Source organism: Pogonomyrmex barbatus, unplaced genomic scaffold (assembly GCF_055798465.1).
Source record: "Pogonomyrmex barbatus isolate J1 unplaced genomic scaffold, ASM5579846v1 scaffold14, whole genome shotgun sequence".
Classification (NCBI taxonomy): domain Eukaryota; kingdom Metazoa; phylum Arthropoda; class Insecta; order Hymenoptera; family Formicidae; genus Pogonomyrmex; species Pogonomyrmex barbatus.
Window position 1 is genome coordinate 5,601,900 of NW_028297110.1, and position 6,000 is coordinate 5,607,899.

At 49.4% G+C, this 6,000-nt stretch overlaps 1 protein-coding gene across 3 annotated transcripts in view; it reads right to left on the reverse strand.

Annotated features, from left to right (window-relative positions):
• CAP (Cbl-associated protein) overlaps positions 1–6,000 on the reverse strand; it is a 77,588-nt gene that overhangs the window by 63,384 nt on the left and 8,204 nt on the right. The gene's annotated exons all lie outside the window — the stretch shown is intronic.

Genomic DNA, 6,000 nt, shown 5'->3' on the forward strand with positions numbered 1-6,000 from the left:
GTAGGTAGATCGCGCCGCGAGGATTTCGGGTCAACGATATCAGGTGCATGCGAGATGAGACGTCTTCCGCCTAACGCTATTTGGCGCGTGGGTGCGCCGGAAGATGCCGACAGGCGCGGTTTTTCCCGCGGTTTTTTGGATCAACGTTAATGGCCGTGGCCTTTTAGATTCCGGCGACGGAATCAATAACGAGCGCTCGCTTTGCCAGACGTCATCGGCATCTCGTCGATGTCTTAATTTCCTTCGTGACATTTGTATCGACAAGCGAAAAAATACATGCCTAGCGTTTTTCATTTCGCGAACATTTATTAAGCGGAATTAAAGCGAGATGATACCTTTGCATTATTACGATCTTCTTCTGACGCTAGATGCTGCTTTGTAACTGCACTATGTAAATACACATTATTGTTTCCTTAGACATTACGTTTCACAGGTATGTTACGTATGCGAGATAGAATCGTAATCGGAGAGACTCAAGAAGATTTGATCCGCAACAGCCACGCCTTTTTTGAGATAGTGTCAGAACTTCAGGTTGCAAATCTGGAATTAATTAGCCACAATCGCCGCTCTTGTTAATCGTGAATCGTGAGGCGTTGGTTACTACCCGAGTTTCTTGCGCAGCCCTTGTGTCTTGTACTCTCGTCCATTTGCAAAAAAGTCTACTTGAGTCATCTACGACGTCACAGCCACAGTGTATTTAATGTTTGCAACAAGAAGTCAAGCTGTCACGGAATCTCCGCTTGATAAATAAAGATACATTCGGCACGCAAGAAATTATCATCGACATTATCATTCAAGATCGACATCCTAATCGCGATATCTCTCTTCTATTGAATACGTAACGATAAAAATTCCTCTAAATTTCCATTTGAAGAAAAGAATGCTGTCACCTCACGATTGAGAACCTCTGCTGTAGCGGATAACAGCTCGGACTCCAACCTGGGTGGTCAGAGTTCAAATACCGCCCGTCATCTCCGAGAGTTTTCTGATATACAACATAGTTCTACGATGATTCAAAACTCGCTTTAACCTGCGGTTGCCCAGGTTGTCGATAAACATATATTGTAACATTTTCAAATGCTCCGCAACTCCGACCATTAAAAACTACACGAAGTTAGGAAGATTGAGACATCCCGAGTGTGCAATGAATCTCTCTCATCGATTCCGCTCTATCGTCACGCGACAGCCGTCAAATATCTTTCTTCCGACGATCATCGGGATCCTTCGAGAAAATTCAATTGTACGATTTCGAGTCGCGTTGAATCTGACGCAACGGCACTTTTCCCAGGAGTAAACCAGGAATCGCGTTACGTTTTGTACGCGTAACTCGCGCTCCTAATGGATGCGTGCATACACGCGTAACGCAATTAGAGATTTAGTGTGGCGGCAGGAGGGGTGGGGAGAGGGGAGGGGGGAGAAGTCCGAGCAAGAACGCAATCAGGAGGTACGTGACTCTCACCGACGTTGTCGGCGCCGACACGCGAAAACGCGGTGCGGCCGCGCGTACGACGCGCCCGCCTCTCATTTTCCTCGCTTTCTGCGAGGCATTACCCCGAAGGGGAGTTATGAGGGCCCTGAAGATAATGGGCGGTCGTTGGAGCGAGTAAAGATCAATTCGTCCGGATAATAATGCCGGGCGGACACGCGACGTGAAACGTTCGCGTCGAAGGAAACCGCCGCCGTCGTTGCTGCACCGAATATTGACGTTATCGAGCGGCGAACTGTGTTTAAGAGGCAACTTTCATGACGGCGAGCTATTTATAAAGGCACGGCCGCGAGAGTGCGTTTTTATTAACAATATGACACCGTCCAACGGGTTCAGTACACCGCCAGGCAAAAACCTTCTTTCGCTCGATTAGTCCGGTCGCATTTAGATAAAGAGCTCGCGACAATCTCCATGAAAGGCGTCCCATCCCGGCGTTTCTTTTTTCTTCTTTTTAATTTTATTTATTCTCATTTCGCGTTTCTGGACGTCTTCTGTCGGTCTACAGTCCGTTACACTCGTAAAACGTACATTCCGGTCACGTTGACGTTACGCGGCCGATCCAGGAGCCGCGAGGAACACCCGGGAGCAAAGAGTGCACAATAAGCAAATGAAGCTTTTACGGATGGCCTTGCCACAAGGAATGCGGCCTCGATCAATATTTTTTTTATTCCGCGGTGTGTGCGCGTGTGCACGAGGTAAACGTTGCGAGCGCAAATGTTTGCGGAACTATATACTTTCACGATACCCTATTCCGGAGTGGAGAACGTATACATCGATCCTATCCGATCGGGGGATCCAAAAAGACTTTTCATTTATATCCGGCATGTGTGCATTTCCGAGCGACGGGGAGAGAAATCGAGAAATCCGCGACGAACGACGGACGCTTCGCGCGACTTCACTTCCGTTGTACGTCGCCTTCGCTCAATCCCGGCGAATCAGTCCCTGCCTATTAATCGCCGACCGTTCGACTCGACCTTTTTGCGCATACACTGGATGATTAAATCCTGCATGTCCGCTGATAAATACCAGCGTCTGCTTTCCGAGTAGCGCCGCGAGCCACGGTTCTCCCGATTGAGAGAGAAAAGGCCCGAGCGCGCTCGCTCGGCAATTAAAGCCCGGGGCGCTCGCTTGAGTTACGATTGTTACGGAATTGGAGGCACCACTCTCGCGAAGGAACGTAATTCCCGCAGGCTGTCCGGGGAAAATCCCGCTCCGCGAAAATTATCCGCGATATTCGTCATAAACGAGAGGTTCCGCGGAATAAAGAAAAAAAAAAAAAAAAAAAAAAGAAAGGAGGTCGGAGACGTTCGAGAGATAAACGCTCGGCTTTTACGTTACGAATTATTCCCCGGGATCTCATCCGAGGATTCGCTCGACCCCGAAATTCCATTTAATCCGAATTATTCTCTTACGATTCCATTTAATCCGATTATCATCTTACGAGCGACAAAAGCGGCCTATAAATCTTTTTTTTTTTTTTAAAGTGCCTGCACGCGCGCTTAGAACTAAAAGCGTACGAACCTTCTTCCGGTATGTGCTCGGCAAACAGGCCCACTGCGCGTAACTCGTGTGAACCATTGTGGGATAACTTTTCCCGATCGCGAGATCTCGTCGCTCCTTTAGAGCTCCTCTCCTCGCGCGATCGATATCTCCGCGATGGCACTTGGCTCGTACAAACGCGCCGCGCACTTTCCTAAATCATCGTCGCACACAATCCGGCCGCGACACCGGATGCAATTTCGCTCCTTCACCAATTGATACCAGTTTTCACACCTCGAGTTGCCGCGGATCGGCAGTTCGGAGCGGGCTGACAGTTCTCGATTAGGACATTTCTCCTTCTCGGAAAGAGGGAAGACGTCTCTCTCTTTCAGGTATCGCGCGATCGCGCGTTTCTCTCATTTAGCGTCGATGCTAGAGCGAGGAACTCTCATCTATCGCCGACGTTGCCTGCGTATATCTCGGGACGCGCACACTTTAAAGTCTCTTCGCGGCCACTTCACGAGCGCGACTTCCGCGTTTCTCGGCCGCGCGCGGCGTTTTCCCGGATGCTCCTCTTCGAGGCCTCGACGCGCGGTTTACACGCTCGGTACAAAGCTGTCTCTGTTTTCGCGCGGGGAAAAGAATCGATATCGCGCCTCGCACCATCGATAATGATTCAAGCGTTCGTTTCTGCTTCACAATCGTTCGATCCTTCAATCCGCGTCAGTCTCGCTCTCGCGTTCTCTCGGCACCGACTGACTGTCGAAACAACGACGCAAAATTCGATAACGCGTCAGTCTCCCCGTTTATATATAAATATATATATATATATATATATATATCGATAGCGGCAAAATTAAAAGTCCATTAACGACGCCAGATACGAATGGAGGTGCGCCTCGATAACGAGCGTGTGATCGCGAATTCGCGATGAGGTAAAACGCGGGCTGAAGAAACACGTGCGCCTCGAACGAGCGTGCGGAACGAGCACGTCTCTCGATCGTACGCGGGCGAGGAATCGCTGCCACTGGCCCAAGAAACGACGGAGCGACTGCCTCGATGCGGCGAAGGCATATGGGACCCTCAGGCCCGTAATAGTGAGGTTCTATCGAGGCAGTACTGGCGGAAAGTTGGTCAGATGTTAACGCATTCATTACATGCTGGCTGACGGTTTACCAATCAATATGTGCCGCTCGGGGAGGAATGGGATGCTCCGAAAGAGAGACAGCGGATTAAAGGAGAAAATTTTACGATGCAATTTCGTCAAATCTGTTCCTCGATATTTTCAACTTTGAGATATCTAATATCAATGTCAAAAACTTTTTTTTGGTCACGGAAAAGACACGCGAGATGAAATTTTCGATGAGAAAAAATTGGAATCTATAATTCCGAAAAAGACGTAAGGGGAGTAAAATCGCGATCTCTCCGATAAAATCTTCAGGACCCTTGGTCGGTCACGGCCCTGGCCGCTAACTCGTTCTCTACGACGATAAGTATCGGAGTAGACGACAGGGCTGCGCGGAGAGGCGTAGTCCGCGTTATGCGGGCGTAAGTGAGCGCTAGTTCGAAACGGGGCGAGCACACACTCTCGCCGGTGAGGGCAACGTCGACAGGGAGAATGCAAAGCCCGAGTGTGTGAGTCACTGACTCTCCCGCCGGAATGACCAATCAACTAAAGAGCGAAGCAAGAGGGGCCCCTCCTGCGCCCGCAAAACACATGCCGCCAGACTCGACGCGGCCTAACCGTCGTTGTACAACATCTAACCGGGATCGTACGTTGTGTACGAGTGGCTCGTCAAAATGCTATTAGCGGCCGTTTGCCCCTATCCCATTCAAAGACCCTTCGCCTGGAAGCCGCGTGGAAATAACGTTGACTAAACCGTGTTCTCCTCGCGCTCGCCGATCTTCGTACTACGCGTTTTGGGCTTACGCCAAAAAGGATCTCTCCACCCTTGTAAACCAGTGGCCCAGATACCTGCTGACGTAATCGACAAGTTTAGGTCGTGACGAGTACCTCGTAAATCAATTTAAAATTCTTACGTGATTTCCGAGGGAGGAATTTTTCCTACGACGAGGAATTTCTTACCCGAACGCCGTTACGAAAGCGGACGTGCGATCAAGGCGTAGTAAACCTTCGTGAGATTCTTGTCGTAATATATGTACAAAGCCGCGGTTGCCTCCCTGGGATAAGCGCTCCGGGACCGACAGTAAACGCCGGTATCGTGATTGCCGCCACAGCAATATATTCCCGTGACCTTCGTCGTTATCGCATCCGCGTAACGATAGAATACAAAGGTGTTATCAGGTGTTCGAAATTGCGTCGTCCATTATTCATTAGATGCGAGCCCAGGCGGCGGCATTCGCACTTATTCGCACCGAGCGCGATGAGGATCGTCCGGCGAATTTATAGCCGGACATCAAACTGACGCTCGTGACCGAATGCGCACAGTTATTAAATCCTCGGGGCGACAGCGGCGTCTCGTCGACCCCCCGTTACTGTTCAGTAAAACACTTTCGTTCATTGCAAGTGTCGTTTAAATTTATCATTAGAAAAATTTATCGCGCGACATCAATATCTCTAGAAAAGCAATATCTCTAAGAAAAGCGATAATATAATTTATCTCGTGACGTGAGCGAACCTATCGATAATAGCAATTTTGAGATATCGACGCTTTAATCATTTGCACGGGAGTACGCCATTGCTTCTCTAAGCAGAATCGTCAATGATGTAGCAATTAGTAAAGAGTTCTTAATGCGCGTCTAATCTTATCTGTTACGTACTTCTAAGGCGTGCGCTTCGTATGAACGCCCAATAGAACTATTTTCAAGCGCCGTAGCCGACCGCGGAATATTTCGGACGCGTCAGTCACGCGCTGCTGCTGATCGGTTGCCAGAGCGTAAACAGTTACCCAATATGACATTCCGTAATAAAGATTGCTAACGACATTTAGAAGAAGATACCGATGGGATGGGGGTGTCACTAAGGCCAATGCCGCAACCAGCGACGTAGCGACGGTGCGGGGCGCCGACGCCTA